This window comes from Macaca mulatta, chromosome 5 (genome assembly GCF_049350105.2).
Source record: "Macaca mulatta isolate MMU2019108-1 chromosome 5, T2T-MMU8v2.0, whole genome shotgun sequence".
In the NCBI taxonomy this organism is placed as follows: domain Eukaryota; kingdom Metazoa; phylum Chordata; class Mammalia; order Primates; family Cercopithecidae; genus Macaca; species Macaca mulatta.
The window spans coordinates 46,746,841-46,766,076 of NC_133410.1; the positions used below are offsets into that span (position 1 = coordinate 46,746,841).

The 19,236-nt window shown below is 36.8% G+C and overlaps 1 protein-coding gene and 1 non-coding gene across 2 annotated transcripts in view; one reads left to right on the forward strand and one right to left on the reverse strand.

Annotated features, from left to right (window-relative positions):
• GABRB1 (gamma-aminobutyric acid type A receptor subunit beta1) overlaps positions 1 to 19,236 on the forward strand; it is a 409,046-nt gene that overhangs the window by 263,398 nt on the left and 126,412 nt on the right. The window lies entirely within an intron of this gene.
• Positions 17,127 to 17,230, reverse strand: LOC114678603 (small nucleolar RNA U13). The gene has a single exon (XR_003730036.1). It is a non-coding gene; the product is annotated as a small nucleolar RNA U13 (small nucleolar RNA).

Genomic DNA, 19,236 nt, shown 5'->3' on the forward strand with positions numbered 1-19,236 from the left:
CAATTTTCTAAAACACATGTTCTTTTGGGTCTCTAAGAGCCTTGCAGGACACATTTATAAATTCTCTCACAGCCCATCTACCAATGCCTGAAACACAGGTCTCTCTGTTCTACCTGTAGTCTTTGCTGAGAATCCTCTCCCACCCCTACCAACCTGGGTGGGCTTATAAACCCCACATCCATGCTAGCACATATATACTTTTTAACTGATGCTCTCTTGTTTTTCATTTTATTCAGATATCTGCTCTTGAAGATCACAACCATATATAACTAGTTGTAGTAGCCCCAGCTTTTAACTTTCACAAGTGACTGGGAATAGCAACTAAGAATAAAAAGAAACCAAAAACAACAGTAATCTAGTTCAGTATTGTCAAAGGGTGAGATGTTTATTAATGCTGGTATTAAATTACATCGTGAGGAAATTATTTTCTTTACAAATCTTACCCATACTTCTGATTACAAAAGAAAGAAAAATCTTTTCAGTGTATTCAATCAAATTTATAAAAGTAAAATCATAACTCTCATGCCAATATAAACTAAGCACATACCAAAGATTTTACTTAATTCGTTAATTAATATTGGAACTGGTAAGATGTTGCAAACAGAACAAAGGAAGGTTCAGAGATGTTCAGTAAGGTAAGAATAGAAAGGTGTCCATGGTACTTGACAATAGAACACTCAGTGGAGACCTCTGATTATAGAAGGTTGTGTGCAGTAATTGGGCTGAACTATGTGCTGTAGAAGGAGCATATCGCTCTTTCAAGAAGGGAAGAGAGAGAGGGAAGGCAGTAGCTAGAACAGGAGGCATGGTTAAGGAAAGAGTTTTGTAATTATTGTTTGGTTTGAGTTTTTCATTTGTTTACATGTTTGTCTGTATCGTAATGCCCTGAACATGTTTAGAGGCAAAAGTGGAGAAACTATGAGAAAAGGACAGATAGAAGTGAGAGATGGGATAGATAATTGATTGATAAGGTCTTGACACTGGAGAGGTGGATAGGATTATTAAAACAATTGAGGATTTTGTTTCAAACAAGACACTAAGTTTGGGTATAAAGGCATTTGTAGATGAGGGGAAGAGGATTCTTTCTTCTTGTGGTTATCTTCTGGGCAATGTTCCATATCTGGTGGCTTTTTTTTTTTTTTTTTTTTTTTGAGACGAAGTCTCTCTCTGTCACTCAGGCTGGAGCACAGTGGCGCAATCTTCCCTCACTGCAAGCTCAGCCTCCGGGTTCGCGCCACTCTTCTGCTCCCGAGTAGCTGGGACTACAGGCGACCGCCACCATGCCCGGCTAATTTTTTGTAATTTTAGTAGAGACGGAGTTTCACCGTGTTGGCCAGGATGGTCTCAATCTCCTGACCTCGTGATCCACCCGCCTCGGCCTCCCAAAGTGCTGGAATTACAGGTGTGAGCCACTGCGCCCAGCCTCTGCGGGCTACCTTTTAGGGGACTTAAGAAAAACAAAGATTTGGAATAGTTGCTTGAGTTCAGTTTATCATACATTATTTTTACTTTAATATTTTATATAAATATATTGTGATATTTCTAATACAGTTCTATTTCTGCTTGCATCCTTCAGTGACTCTCCATTGCCTGCAGGATAAAGTCCATGTTTCCATACAAAGCCTTCTCTACCTTTCTACATTTATTTCCTGCCCTTCCTTGATAAGCCCCCTGTGCTCCTGCTACACCAGAACACTTCAAGTTCCCTAATGTAATGTGTATATGCTGTATTCAACTGTGCTAAAAAGACAAGAAAAAATAACACACTGTATAAAATCTATAAGAAATAATGAGCTTAGATAGTAAGTAAACTTTTAGTTTATGGGGTATAGGTAAAATTCATAGGATAATTAAGCATAGGTAATGAGTAAGCAAGTACCTTGTGAAACAAAGGCAGAATTCATATGACGTGCTCAATATAGACAATAAATTAATAACATGTGACATGCCAAAGAAAAAATTCAATAGAAAAATTGATTGCACTAACAAGAGTGTTACTTACAGATAGAAAGATCAAAGTCTTAATCATCAGTTGATAACTGCAATGCCCCCAAACATGGCCACCCATTAGCAACACCCTAAAGGACCATTTCTGACCCCACATGTTCTCTTCCCAATAAATACAAGAAAAACTCATGGCTGTTCAGGGGATTCATTGCCAAGACACAGCTATGTTTAAACTACATCTTTCCCTACACCTTACTGGCCCAGAGTATCTTCTGTGAGCTATGTTGCTTGAACCTCAACTCTGGTCCTCATAATCACACTATCATTGCGAAAGTCTGAGGTGAGAGAGAGAGAGAAACGTATACTGAGGTTCTTAAACCTGGTTGCACCCTATCATAAAAGTAGCTTCCCCAGTATCTTTCCCTTTGCTTCTGTGTTTTAATTTGATTTACTACATCACACGATTCAAGCATTTTAATTTTGTCCATGAGCCTTTCTGTTCTATGGCGCTGTGGGAAGTTTGCTTGTTAGTATACCTAGAAGTTATTATGGCATCAATATAACTTCTTCTATGACATCTGATCCTATCGGGTTTTTTTCAGGTTTCTGCACGTTTTTTATTCTCTCTACCTAGAATGCCATTCCCCCATACCTTTCCAGTGAATAATTATTTATCCTTTAAAAACCCAGATCATGCTGGTCTACTTTTAAAGGCTTTCTATCTCTGCTGTTTGTTTCACCACTGTACTTTGTGTTCGACAGCATCTAAAACGGATTTCAATGATCCTCACTTTCTGGTATTCACATCAATGTGTAATTCCTTTCCTCTGAGTTTGGACTTACTTCATATGGATAGAATATAGCACAAGTGATACAACGTCACATCTCGATCAGGTTTTAACAGCCTGACTTCTAGCCAGCTGGCCCTTGCTGTTTTTCACTTGCTCTAATGGAAGCCAGTTGAGAGTTTCCCTATGGACATGCCTGTGTGACAAGAAACAGAGAGAGGTCTCCAACTGCCAGCAAGATATTGAGGTTCTCAGTCCAACAGCATATGAGGAACTTAACCCTACCAACAACCTTGTAAATGAGCTTGAGTATGAATCATCACTCAGTGGAGCTTTCAGATACGACCACAGTCCCAGCCAGCAACTTGATTGCAACCTTGTGAAAGGTCTTGAGGCAGAGGCACTAAACTACATCAAGCCCAGTTTGTTGGCTCACAAAATCTGTGAAATAACACATTTGTTGTTTTAAGCTACTAATTTTTGGAGTAATTTGTTATGCGGCAGTAGATAGGCAACAAATCAGCATGTACTCGTCTAGTGTAGCACTAATCACAGAACACTGATATAGTATATCTGCACCACCCAGAAGATTGTTAGCATCTTGAACCTTGAGAACAGGGCTTATTATTATTATTATTATTATTATCATTATTATTATTATTACTGTTGAGATGGAGTCTTGCTCAGTCGCCCAGGCTGGAGTGCAGTGGCGCGATCTCGGCTCACTGCAACCTCCACCTCCTGAGTTCAAGTGATTCTCCTGCCTTAGCCTCCCAAGTAGCTGGGAGTACAGGCACCTGTCACCACACCTGGCTAATTTTTTGTACTTTTAGTAGTAATGGGGTTTCACCGCATTAGCCAGGATGGTCTTGATCTCCTGACCTCATGATCTGTCCGCCTCAGACTCCCAAAATGCTGGGATTACAGGCATGAGCCACGATGCCTGGCCAGGGCTTCTATCTTAATAATGTTTTCCTAAGGTCTAGCAGCTCCTGTAATGTATTAAGTCTATGACTGGGATGTTTAGTGATTTGGAGGCACCTTGTGGTAAGTAATTTAATCATCATCATTCATCATAGCAAATGTTTATTGAATCCTAGTCTTTCATGGCAACTTTAAATGCTTTATAGGTGTTATTTTACTTAAGTACTAAAATTATCACAACTGAGAAAAGAGGAAACTGAGTCCAGAGAATTCAGATAACTTGCCCAAGGTCAACAGCTGATGGAGCCTGGCTATGGAGACAAGCAGTCTACCTAGAGTTCACATTCTTAACCACAAAAATTACATCCATATCCTATACTTCTAATAGTATATACATCTTATGTACATCTTATATTTTTAAAATATATTTACTAGCATAGCACCTTATTGTAAAGATGATCAATATATATGAGTGAACAAGTGAAGAAATCAGCACAAGCCTCTTTTTTTGGGCCTGAGTTTGTTTTTTGCTTCTGAGCCAGGGAGACATGCGCATCAGCAACAGACCAATATTTTGACTCTTCCCTGAGGATCCATTATTATCTGTGATGATGTGAAACAGAGACCATCAGTCCACAGAGACCCTTTCAATTCCCCATGCTATCTGAGTGAAAACTAAAGGAATGCCATGTTTTCAAGAGCCTTTATTCCTGCCAGTTTTTGTTTCCATTTTGAACCTATTATTTTAAATGAACTCGTTCAGAAAGGAAAATGTGCATTATCTCTTTGAAATCAGATCCAACTGACACAGCAATCTCATTACATCATAGTTGCAGTCAAACCTGAAATAGTAGTAATTACAAGTTGAAATCGTTATTAGGGGTGGGGAAGAGTTTTCATAGATTATAACAAACCAAATGATGTGAACCTACACCATCTGTCCTCAACCTTCAGCCTGGATTCTAGGAAAATTAGTCTGACTCCACCACACAGAATTTCTTTTTCTATTTGGTATTTGATCTGATTTATGCTCACCATGGCAAATTGGTCACACACTAAAATAGTATTGGAAGGAGCATGGTCTTCCAATTAGCTGATTTAACTGCCAAAATTATAGGGGCGTACTGGATGAGTGATGGAAACCCATGTATGATATAAGATGCTTTATTCACCTTACCTCCCTGTATGTATAGCCTGGGATGATAAATTAAATCATAACAAGATACAAACTACCTGAAAACCTAACTTCATTAGTGTCTGAACCATTTTGAGCCTTGGACTTTTATAACCATTACATTTAAACTATGTTATGGCATTTCATTACCCAGAAGTAGAAATAACATGGTAAAGAATATTGAGAACTTTTGGAGAATGTGATTCAGGGCACTTTTAAGTTGTGCCGAGAGTAAGAAAAGCTAATAAATGAGGCACACGATCCCCAAAAGCAGTGAGAAATGCTGACTCCTCTCTACTTCACAATTTTGCCTACAAGTAGATCTCTATAGCATATGTGGGGATAGGATGAAAACTTGCTATCTAGATTTGTTAGATTCAAATTAATGAAATACAGTTGTGGATTGATATGGTTTGGCTGTGTCTCCACCCAGATCTCATCTTGAATTCCCAAGTGTTGTGGAAGGGACCCAGTGGGAGGTAATTGAATCATGGGGGCAGTTCTTTCCGTTGCTGTTCTCATGATAGTAAGTCTCCTGAGATCTGATGGTTATTATAAGAGGGAGTCTTCCTGCACAAGCTCTCTTCACTTGTCTGCCACCATGTGGAGGCATGACTTTCACTTTCCACCATGATTGTGAAGCCTCCTCCACCACGTGGAAATGTAACTCCAATAAATTGTCTTTCTTTTGTAAATTGCCCAGTCTCGGGTATGCCTTTATCAGCAGCATAAAAACAGACTAATACAGTCATTGGTACCAGTAGAGTGAGGTGTTGCTAAAGAGACATTTAAAAATGTGGAAGCAACTTTGGAACCGGGTAACAGGCAGGGATTGGGACACTTTGGAGGGCTCAGAAGAAGACAGGAAAATGTGGGAAAATTGGGAATTTCCTGGAGACTTGTTGAATAGCTTTGACCAAAGGCCTGATAGCGATATGGGCAATAAGGTGCAGACTGAGGTGGTCTCAGATGGAGAGGAGGTACTTTTTCGGAACTGGATAAAAGGTGACTCTTGTTATGTTTTAGCAAAGATGCTGGTGGCATTTGGCCCCTGCCCTAGAGATCTGTGGAACTTGGAACTCAAGAGAGATAATTTAGGGTATATGGTGGAAGAAATCTCTAAGCAGCAAAGCATTCAAAAGGTGACTTGGGTTCTGGTAAAGATATTCAGTTTCATAAGGGAAGCAGAGCATAAAAGTTTAGAAAATTTGCAGCCTGACAATGTGATAGAAAAGAAAAACCCATTTTCTGAGGAGAAATTCAGGCTGACTGCAGAAATTTGCATAAGTCATGAGGAGCCCAGTGTTAATCCCCAAGACAATGGGGAAAATGTCTCCAGGGCATTTCAGAGGTCTTCACGGAAGCCCCTCCCATCAAGGGCTAGGAGGCCTAGGAGGAAATGGTTTCCTGGGATGGGCACAGGGTCCCCCTACTGTGTGTAGTCTAGGGTCTTGGTGCCCTGTGTCCCAGTCACTCTAGCCATGACTAAAATGGGGCAAGGTACAGCTCAGGCTGTTGCTCCAGAGGACAGAAGCCTCCGGCCTTGGCAGCTTCCACATGATGTTGAGCCAGTGGGTGCACAGAGGTCAAGAATTGAGGTTTGGGAACCTCCGCCCAGATTTCAGAAGATATATGGAAATGCCTGGATGCACAGGCAGAAGTTTGCTGCAGGGCTGGGGCCTTCATGGAGAACCTCTGCTAGGGCAGTGTGGAAGGGAAATGTGTTGTCAAAGACCTCACAGAGTCCATATGGGGCACTGCCTAGTGAAGCTGTGAGAAAAGGGCCACTGTCCTCCAGGTTGCAGAATGGTAGATCCACCAACAGCTTGCACCATGTGCCTGGAAAAGCTGAAGACACTCAATGCCAGCCCATGAAATCAACTAGGAGGGGGCTATACCCATCAAAGCCACAGAGGAAGAGCCACCCAAGACCATGGGAAGCCATCTCTTTCATCAGTGTGATCTGGATGTGAGACATGGAGTCAAAGGAGATCATTTTGGAGCTGTAAGATTTGAGTGCCTTGCTGGATTTCAGACTAGCATGGACCCTGTAGCCCCTTTGTTTTGACCAGTGTTTCCCATTTAGAATGGGTGTATTTATCCAATGCCTGTACCCCCACTATATCTAGGAAGTGACTAACTTGCTTTTGATTTTATAGGCTTATAGGTGGAAGGGATTTGCCTTGTCTCAGATGAGACTTTAGACTGTGGACTTTTGAGTTAATGCTGAAATGAGTTAAGACTTTTGGGGACTGTTGGGAAGGTATGATTGGTTTTGAAATGTGAGGACATGAGATTTGGGAGGGGACAGGGGTGGAATGATATGGTTTGGTTTTGTTCCCACCCAAATCTCATCTGGAATTCCCAAGTGTTATGGGTGGGACCCAGTGGGAGGTAATTGAATCATGGGTGCAGGCAGGCCTTTCCCATGCTGTTCTTGTGGTATTGAGTAAGCCTTATGAGATCTGAGAGTCATTATAAGAGGGAGTTTTCCTGCACAAGCTCTCTTCCCTTGTCTGCCACCATATGAGACGTGCCTTTCACTTTCCACCATGATTGTGAGGCCTCCTCAGCATGTGGAACTGTAAGTCCAATAAACCCCTTTCTTTTGTAAATTACCCAGTCTCAGGTATGTCTTTATCAGCAGTGTGAAAATGAACTAATACATGGACAAGTATACTTTTAAAAAGTTTACTTTAAAAAATGTACTTATAAAAATAACAGAAATTATAGTTGAAAATACTTTACTGTTGTTACTTAATATCTTTAGGCAAAGCCCCTTGAGGGCTCTAATAAACAGAAAAGCTAGAAAAGCTATTTTGAAAAGAGTTTTATACAGTATATCCCCCGAGCTTAAAAGAATTTACGGAAAGCAAAGACATTGAGAAATTTCCAGGGACTTCCCATAAAACCTCCTGTCTTAATTTGTTTTGGGGCTGCTATAAGAGACTATCACAGATTGGGTAATTTATTGTGAACAGAAATTTATTGACTCATGGCACTAGAGGCTGCAAAATCCAAGATTGAGGAGGGCCTGGCATCTGGCAAGGGCCTTCTTGCTATGTCATTCCATGGGTAAAGGTGAAAGGACAAGAAAGGGTAAGAGATAGAGGAAGAGAGAGAGGGAGGGAGGGGGCTGAAATCCCTCTTTTATAATGAGCCCACTCTCATGATAATGTTATTCATCAATTCTTGAGGGTGGAGCCCTCATGGCCAAATCACCTCTTAATAGTCCAACCTTTTAATATTGTTACAATAGCAATTAAATTTCAACATGAGTTTTGGAGGGGACAAACATTTAAATCATAGCATGAACACTCTGCAATATTTTTATTAATAATATTTTACTTATACAAATTTGGGGGCAGAGTAAGTACATAGTTTTTTGTTGTTGTTGTTGTTGTTTTTCTTGGTTTGTTTGTTTTTTGAGATGCAGTTTCGCTCTTGTCACCCAGGCTGGAGTGCAATGGTGTGATCTCGGCTCACCACAACGTCCGCCTCCCAGGTTCAAGCGATTCTCCTGCCTCAGCCTCCCAAGTAGCTGGGATTACAGGCATGTGCCACCACGCCTGGCTAATTTTGTACTTTTATAGAGATAGGGGTTTCTCCATGTTACTCAGGCTGGTCTCAAACTCCTGACCGCTGGTGATCCACTTACCTTGGCCCCCCTAAGTGCTGGGATTACAGGCATGAGCCATTGCGCCTGGTCCTAAGCACATTTTCTTACTTAAAATCTTCTCATGTGCAATCCTTACAAAATTACTTTAAGATTTTCAGGAGCACTCTGGGAAAATAAAAAATAGTTTTAAGTGCAAAAAATATATATAGATATAGATATAAACTGATTTAGAAATGGAAAAATAAAAAACTTATCAAAGATTTGAACATTTAGTTAAGATAGGGTCATGGGTGCCAGTTTTATAGTCATTTAAGAGTATAAATGGGCCGGGCACGATGGCTCACGCCTGTAATCCCAACCCTTTGGGAGGCCGAGGCGGGCGGATGACGAGATTAGGAGATCGAGACCATCTCGGCTCACACAGTGAAACCCCATTTCTACTAAAAATACAAAAAAAATTAGCTGGGCCTGGTGGCGGTCGCCTGTAATCCCAGATACTCAGGAGGCTGAGGCAGGAGAATGGCGTGAACCCAGGAGGTGGAGCTTGCAGTGAGCAGAGATGGCGCCACTGCACTCCAGCAAGACTCTGTCTCAAAATAAATAAATAAATAAATAAAGTATAAATGAATCCGAGATCAAAATTTTAAGAACCATGACTTTAGGATAAACCTTTTTTATTTCTTGAATAATAAAGACACACACATAAGTTGTATTTCTTTGTTTCTATTGCTTCTAAAATAGTCTCCGTCCTATTAATTATAACTTTTAACCAAAGTAATGAACTTGTATTTCACAAAGAAAACTAGGGAGTGTAATATTGAAAATTGTCCATTGTACATAAGTATTTCAGCTGACTAGCAGAACTTATGAAAACATATAACACAAATTTATATGACCATATATATTCTTTTAACATCTTTTTAAAGTGACTAAAATAAACACACTCATTAACATTCCCCAAAGCTACAACCACTCTACAGCATAAAAAGGAAGCAAATGTACATAAATATAAAAGCATGCTTAGTAATCAATGTTTAAGTATTCTACCTTAGAAATTATCTAAGTATCCAATGATTATTCATTAATTAAATTCAATATCTGTCCTAGGCTTTAAACGGGACATTGTAAAAATTATCTTCAAGCTGACATATCACAAAACATAATTACTATTGACATAAAGTTTGTCAGAATAATGGTCCAGTTTATTTAAACACAAATTTATATTTTTCATAATCTTGAATATTATGTAGTATTAATGTTAGCATATTTTATTTATATTAGCACTTATTTATCTAAATCAATCAAGACACAGCCCCTTTATATTGAGTCTTTATAATATAATTTGTCAATGCTCTCATACAATGAGAGGTAAAGACCTTTTTAAATTTTTTATTTTTAATATTTGTGGGTACATAGTAGGTGTATATATTTATGGGGTACATGAGATATTTTGATACAGGCACAAAGTCACTTAGTGTGCTTATAAATTCAGATCAGCACTTTTGCCACAGGTTGATAGTAAACATCGAAACCCAAAAACTCATGGTCCAAATATCAAACAGCTTTCCATGACATTGAATACAAGATTCTTAACTGATTTAAGCTCAAAATGGACAAAGAGGATATACATATACATATATATACACACATACGTATATGTGTATATACATGTGTGTATATATATGTATGTATATGTAAACAAACCAATCTCTCTGTTACCTGTCACCCAAAGAGTATGGAACTCACGTCTCTATAATCTGTTAGCCATTTGTATAAATCACTAGATGATCAGATCATGAAACCAAATTCCCAGTCATTGCTGTCACCAATGGAGAATAAGCCAGTGGCTATAAGCAAACTGGAAACAAAAATCAGTAGAGGGAAGAAAAATAGAGAAATTCAGTCAGCAAAATTAGGTTCTGTTGCCTCTTGGGTTTCATTTCTGGGAACCAAAAAGACATACCAAGCTTAAATCTCCTAATAAGATACACTATTCTGGCAACACATTTTACCTGGCTCCGTTAAATAAATCCATTGCATATTATAGTGGATTACCTCAAAAACAGTTCATAGGCAATCAGTTTAAAGAGATAAATTCATGTAAAAGTATAAAACAAACATGGATTAAAGATTTTAATGAGGTTGGACATGGTGGTTCACACCTGTAATTCCAACACTTTGGTAATTCAAGGCAGGAAGATTGCTTGAACCCAGGAATTCAAGACCAGCCTGGACAACATACTGAGACTCCCATCTCTACAATAAAAAATTAGGCAGACATGGTGGTGCATGCCTGTAGTCCCAGCTACTTGGAAGACTAAAGGTCAGGAGATCACTTGAGCCCAGGAAGTTGAGGCTGTAGTGAGCCATGATCACACCACTGCACTCCAGAATGGGCAACTGAGCTAGACCATGTCTCAAAAAAGAAAAAAAAAGAGATTTCAATTAACCCATTAATTAATGAGAGATTTAGTAAGATGCTACAGCTCATTCAAAGGAGAATCCAAGGACCACATACGCTGAAAAGACGTACTATACTGAAAAAACATAGCATACTGAAAAGAATTTACAAATACATGCAAATTGGCAAAACTGGCCAATATCCACAGGGCAATAATCAATTGCAATTGCAATTCTACACGTAGAAATTTGTTACATTTCTATCATTTTTAAATAATGTAGACAGTTCCAAAATAATTCATAGACAGTGAAGGTGAGACAATTTTGTCTACTAGACATCTGGTCATCTTTTTGGTTCATTACAAAATCTTTCACAATTTTTTTTTCCTGCAGAATGAAAGGTAAAGCCCTTTCTGAATTACAAATATAAAGAAATGTAGAGTGCTTATACATTCAGATCTGTACTTTGCCACAGATCAAGATTAAACATAGCACAAAATTCATGGTCATATGTTTCCCTCCTCTGATATACTAAGATTTCTCTTTTGATCCAACAATTCCCAATGTACAGGAGAGATACTGTGAGGATTTAAAAAGATAATATATGCGAAGTGCTTAGTACTGTTTCTTCCATTTTCCTATTTCTAGTTGCTGTATTAAATGTAGCCTTTAAATGGAGCAACTTATTTATAGAAAATTTGAATGTGAAATTTTAGGAAATGACTCAAGAGAGGAATGTTATTTTTACTTACTTTTATTAGAAAAACCTATTTTCATAAGTGATATTACAAGTTCTGCATATTTCTGAATATATCATTTACTGTAAGACCACTAATAATTAATATAAGATTCACAAATATTAACTCAATAAACTGCATTTAAATATTTTTAAATATACAAAATTCAAGAACCCTTTGCTGTGAGTCATGTTTTTAAACTCAAATTATGATGCATAAGGAATATTCAAAATTGAGCTCTATGTGTTTATTGTGCAATATTTTCTTAATTAACAATTAGGTTTAAAAATAAGATTTTCTGGGTACAAGATTTTGAATTTACTCAGTAGAATAATGATCTCTACTAAAATGTAGCTCTAATTTATGCAGTTCTTGTATAATAGGACTTCACAATTTATTCATTTAAATAGGCAAGGTACCAAAAGAGCCTTTCATTCAGATTAATTAATTATGGGAGTTAATTGGAACATTCAGTTTCCAATTTCAGGTTTCCATAAACCTGAAAAAGGTTATTGTGACTTTTGTTATCCTGAAGTGTAATGATCACAGAAATTAATTATGTTTAATGTAACCTAGGCAAAGTTCTATGTATCATTTCCCTTGAAATACTTAGGGATCCAACTTACAAGGTATGTAAAGGACCTCTTCAAGGAGAACTGCAAACCACTGCTCAGTGAAATAAAAGAGGACACAAACAAATGGAAGAACATACTATGCTCATGGATAGGAAGAATCAATATTGTGAAAATGGCCATACTGCCCAAGGTAATTTAGAGATTCAATGCCATCCCCATTAAGCTACAGATGACTTTCTTCACAGAATTGGAAAAAACCGCTTTAAAGTTCATATTGGAACCAAAAAAGACCCCGCATTGCCAAGACAATCCTAAGCCAAATGAAAAAAGCTGGAGGCATCATGCTACCTGACTTCAAACTATACTACAAGGCTACAGTAACCAAAACAGCATGGTACTGGTACCAAAACAGAGATATAGACCAATGGAACAGAACAGAGCCCTCAGAAATAATACTACACATCTACAGCCATCTGATCTTTGACAAACCTGACAAAAACAAGAAATGGGAAAGGATTTCCTATTTAATAAATGGTGCTGGGAAAATTGACTAGCCATAAGTAGAAAGCTGAAACTGGATCCTTTCCTTACTCCTTATACGAAAATTAATTCAAGATGGATTAGAGACTTAAATGTTAGACCTAATACCATAAAAACCCTAGAAGAAAACCTAGGTAATATCATTCAGGACATAGGCATGGGCAAGGACTTCATGTCTGAAACACCAAAAGCAACGGCAACAAAAGCCAAAATTGACAAATGAGATCTAATTAAACTAAAGAGCTTCTGCACAGCAAAAGAAACTACCATCAGAGTGAACAGGCAACCTACAGAATGGGAGAACATTTTTGCAATCTACTCATCTGACAAAGGGCTAATATCCAGAACCTACAAAAAACTCAATCAAGGAAAAAAACAACCCCATCAAAAAGTGGGCAAAGGATATGAACAGACATTTCTCAAAAGAAGACATGTATACAGCCAACAGACACATGAAAAAATGCTCATCATCACTGGCCATCAGAGAAATGCAAATCAAAACCACCATGAGATACCATCTCACACCAGTTAGAATGGCAATCATTAAAAAATCAGGAAACAACAGGTGCTGGAGAGGATGTGGAGAAATAGGAACACTTTTACACTGTTGGTGGGACTGTAAACTAGTTCAACCATTGTGGAAAACAGTGTGGCGATTCCTCAAGGATCTAGAACTAGAAATACCATTTGACCCAGCCATCCCATTACTGGGGATACACCCAGAGGATTAAAAGTCATGCTGCTATAAAGACACATGCACACGTATGTTTATTGCGGCACTATTCACAATAGCAAAGACTTGGAACCAACCCAAATGTCCATTGGTGACAGACTGGATTAACAAAATGTGGCACATATACACCATGGAATACTATGCAGCCATAAAAAAGGGTGAGTTCATGTTCTTTGTAGGGACATGGATGCAGCTGGAAACCATCATTCTCAGCAAACTATGGCAAGAACAGAAAACCAAACACTGCATGTTCTCACTCATAGGTGGGAATTGAACAATGAGGTCACTTGGACTTGGGAAGGGGAACATCACACACCGGGTCCTATTGTTGGAGGGGTAGGGAAGGATAGCGTTAGGAGATATACCTAATGTAAATGATGAGTTAATGGGTGCAGCACACCAACATGGCACATGTATACATATGTAACAAACCTGCACATTGTGCACATGTACCCTAGAACTTAAAGTATATTTAAAAAAAAAAAAAACAGTACCTGTGGTGTTATTACCTATGCATACATATAAAAGGGAATTCATGATAAATATTACTTTTAAATTTGAATGCACTGGCAGACAAAATGACCTTCAGTTACTTGAAAGAAAGTCTTTATGAAGCAGCTTTAGGCAGAAGGATATGGAATTCCTCTGAGAGTAAGAAGCAGCACAAGGAGCTCCTTCTTAGCTCTCCTATGCTTTCTTCAAATAAATTTCTTATTCACACTGGAAAAAAAATGTACATTTTTTAACTTTAACAATGTATGTGCTATGTGCTCACATGTTCTTTATGAATACAGTGTATTCAGAAATTTGTTTTGTTGTTTTTAGTTTGAGAGTTGGTGGTAGGAAAGGGAAGATCAGAAGAAATGCACATTTATTTACTCCGAATTTCTAGTTACTAAAACTTTATTTTAAAAGTTTGACTACTCTAAAAAAAAAAAAACCACAGAACCTCTGGGAATTTTGTAATTTATTTGAAATTGAATTTTAGAAGCCACAGCCTTCTTGCAGTATAAATAATGTATTTGCACACAAATTGAAATAAACATGAATAAATTTGCATTATTAATCTTTAATAAAGAACAATGTTGATAGTTTAAATTACACTTTAAATGTTTAAGGTGAATGTTGAAGGTGCTCTCTCTCTCTCTCTCTCTCTCTCTATATATATATATATATAAAATTCTAATGATGCTAATCAAAAATATATGAAACCTATATAGGAAATAACATCATGTTACTTCTTGTGATTAACTATTTTTGAAATATCTTCCTATATGTCCATGTATGTTTCAGTTTTAATGCTTCTCTAAACATTTCTTTATTTTCTTCATTTTTTACTCTATCTTAAAGGTACAAATATAAGATCAGATTTATTTAAAGTTACCTTTTTATCATTTATTTTTAACTGACAAATAAAAACTATATATTTATTATGTACAACATGCTCTTTTGAAATATCTATACATTGTGGAATGGCTAAATTGTTCTAATTCACATATGCGTTACCCCACATATCATTTTTAAAAAATCTACTCTTTTAGAAATTTTCAAGAATACATTATTATTAACTAGAGTGACTGATTATCTCTCTAATCCCCCATCCCCACCTAGTCCCTAGTAACCAGCATTCTATTATCTACTTCTATGACTTTAACTTGTTAGATTCCACATATGAGTGAAATCATGTGGCAGTTGCCGTTCTGGGCCTGGCTTATTTCACTTAGCATAATGTCCTCTAGGTTTATCTATGTTATTATAAATGACAAGACTTCCTTCTTTTTTAAAACTGAATAGTATTTCATTGTGTATCTGCACACCACTTTTTCTTTATCCATTCAACTGTTAATGGACACTTAGTTGATTCCATATCCTTGCAATGAACATGGGAATGCAGATATCTCTTCAACAGACTGATTTTGTTTCCTTTGACTATATACCCAGTAGTGGGATTGCAGGATCATACGGTAGCTCTATTTTTAATTTTTTGAGGAACTTCCATACTGGTTCCATAATGGCTGTACTAATTTACATTCTCACCAACAGTGTGCTAGGCTTCTCTTTTCCCCACAACTCACCAACATTTATCTTTCATCTTTTCAAAAATAACCATTCTAAAGGATGTGAGGTAATATTTTGATTTTAATTTGCACCTCTAATAATTAGTGATATTGAACATTTTTTTCATATACATGTTGGTTATTTGTCTCCTTTTGAGAAGTATCCATTCAAATCCTTTGCCCATCTTTTAACTGGGTTACTTATTTTCTTACTATTGATTTGTATGAGTTCCTTAGATATTTTAGATATTAACCCCTTGTCAGATGTTTGATTTGTACATTCTTTCATTTCATAGACTGTCTCTTATCTCTGATTTTTTTCTAAACAAATTGCTTTTGACATAGTTTTTCCAGTTTACAATGTTACAAATGGAAATTAATCAAATTTAGATGATATTTGAAGTACAAATTGGATTGTGATCAAATTCACAATGGTTTGTAACACTAGCAGTGAATCAGAACCATATGACTTCATTTATCTTCCTCTGGATTTTATGTATGGAGCTACTAAAATCTGCCAGAATATATTAATTTTTAATTGTTCATGAAGTTAACATTCTAATGGCACTAATCAAAAAGTGATGTTTTAATGGTTAAAAACAGAAATCCTCTTGTACCATGTAAATACTTGCTTTTCTCATAGAAAAGTCCAGCCACTGGTTCACTCACTTAACGTGGGAGGAAACTCAGACACAGATTAATCACTGAAAGCCTCATTCATTTATTCTTTTGGCAAGGACAATCATTTTGTTTCTTGAAAAGAAACCAACATTTTGTACTTTGAGGCCCTAATCTATTTGTATTCCTAATAGTAAGGGAAGAAGTAGGACCTTAACCCATGTTTATGCCTAGACTATTCAATGTGTATACCAGTGTTTTAGCCGCCTCTCCCTCAAGCCACAGGGTGTGTACAATTTAACAACTGGGAGGTCCTAAAATATCTAGCCTAATTTAAGCATACTTTTAGTAGTTTCGTGACCCTGGAAATCGTTCAACTGACAATGATCTGTGGTTGTTTATTTAACCAATGGACTCAAAATGATTTTTAATGAGAATTTAGTCAGGATAAAGAAAATGGATCTTTACCATGAATATATTTTCCAAGCAACAGTGGCATAATTTTTTAATGAAGACATCATACTGGTTGTCTTCTTTCTTCTTTAGAAAAGTAATGATTTCAGTGTTTCCTTAATTTCCATATTAATTTCATTACCTTACCCATCAATTCTGTGTCAGACACTGAGCCCTAGTAAATGGATCATTAGGAGATCATTTCCTATGGTGTACTTCCCATCTATTCAGGTGGAAGTCACACGAGAAACAAGTTACCAAATAAATAAACGTGTAATTGCAATAATGAGAAATGTGGAGAAATATATGTCAGTTTCAAACACCAAGATCCACGTAAGTTGATGAATTTCTTCATTGAAGGAACTCATTTTGAAAGATCATAATCATCACCCAGTATTAAATACCGGTTAGGTATAGAGTCAATGTGATGGAGAGATAATCTTTGTGTTCCTTTACTTTTCCTGTTGTAACTCGAACTGGGGAAAGGAAGGTGGCTATGCCCAGTTCAAAGTAACATTTAAAACAAGAGTGTAAGTGGAGTTATTTTGGGATATTTTAAAATATCAGAAGCGTAATGTGCTGACCTCATAACAAGGTTTGAGAGAGGCATGTCTTACACCTGGGTGTGGAAATTAAATCATCATGCTCATGTACTACAAAAGGATCTTCATTTGAGGATTTATCTGTTTGTCTAAGGATATCAAATTGGAAAGTAACGGAGAGGTTAAAAATATAACATGTTGCCCTATTTGCTTCAGCTTCCTTTAAAGAAAGAACGATGGAAAGATGGACAAAAGACAGGATGTAACAAACCTGCACATTCTGCACATGTAGCCCAGAACTTAAAGTGAAATAAAATAAAATAAATACCACAATAGACAAAAAAAAAAAAAAGAAGGGAAGGGGAGGAAAGAGAAAAGAGGGATGGGGAGGGGAGGGGTGGGGTAGGAGAAGGGGGAGGATTTGGGGTGGGAGGGAGAGGAACAGTGGGAAGAAGGTGCAGGGTGAGATAGAGATAGAAGATAGAAGGTAGAAGGTGTGAAGTAGAGATGGGAGTTGCAGGGTAGAGATAGGAGAAGGGTAGAGGAGAAAGGAGGGTGGAAAAGAGGAAGGAAAGGAGGGAGGAAAAAAGGAAGGAAGGAACCAATGATGGGAGGAGGAATTTTAAATTATTCCAATACCACCTTCATCCCATCCTATATTTTTTCCTTCCTCTACCTCTCCCTCCCCAGAGATAAACACTATTCTAAAATTATTGGGTATCCTTTAAATGTGTACATTTTTTAAAATTTGCTACACATATGTGATTCCCTAAGGCATATATGCTAATGTTTCATTCTTATAAAATTTTAAATAAATATAGTTTTGGTAAGCATCTCTTCTTGTTTTGTTTGTTTGTTTTCCACACAACACTATGTAAGACATACCCATGTTCATACAGGTAGACCTATTTTATTCATTTTAACTGCTGTAAAGTAATCCACTGTATATACACTAGAGGTGTGTATCTATTTAGCTTTGCTGGACCATTTTTAGGTTTACTCATTTTGCTTTTACAAGGAGTGCTTGAGGAACACCTCTACTTATGTTTCCTTGTGTGCAGTGAGTCGGGAACTGGAAGTATAGTGACTGAGTCAAGAGGTAATCACTGAATCAAGATGTTGTCAAAATATTTACCATGGTGGATGTATCCATTTATTTTCTCACCAAGAGTATAACTCCTAATTTTCCCAAAGGGACACAAAAATCCAATGTCACCAGACAATCTTGGCCAATCTCAGATAGCTAGAAAATGATCTCTCATTACATTAATTTATAATTTCTTTGTTATAGAAATAAATACTATTTCTTATTTTTAAAAAATAGTGTTTTGCTGATATACTGACTCCTCCAGAATTTGCCTATTTAACACTGGACCTATAAAAATGAATAGAAAATAAAACTAACTTTGTTTTGTAGCTTTTAAATATGGCCATTTTTAGGGATTTATGCTCACAAAAGCACAGAGACAGAAATCGTGTTTTATTGTTAGCATGATATCTGGAGTGCTTAATTATTAACTTGAAAATATACAAAATCCTCTTCCTATTTTTGTCTTTTGGAATATATGATCACCTCTCAATTAGCTTTATTTTGATGGTGTTCATTGTGAACTCTGAAAAGCAACACAGGCCTTATTTTAATTTTTTATTTCTATAACTTATATCTTCTTCCAAAAAAGTTTAACAATAAACAATAAAAATATATGTCAACAAAGATATTAAATTCAGCAACACAAATTTATTCATCTACATAACTGAATAAGACAACACCAAAGTTAATCTATATTGGGATACTCTTTATTCCTGCCTGATAATTAATATTATTACTGATATTCTTTTAGTCATAAGTTGATATATTGATATATCTCTAATAATTTTGGTATCTAGAGAAAGAATAGTTTCAAATGCAGCTTGTAAACAATTATATTAGAAACCCTTCATCCCGTTAGTAATTAAAAAATTAAAATCACAAAAGTACCATTTTTCATCTATTTAATGAACAAAAATATTATAACATCCAATTGAGAACCAGTGAAGAAAATTAATAATATTTTGCACTATAATTTAGCACAACCCTTGAAGAAAGCATTTTTGACATATACATTTTTGTATCTTTGGGTATAATAATC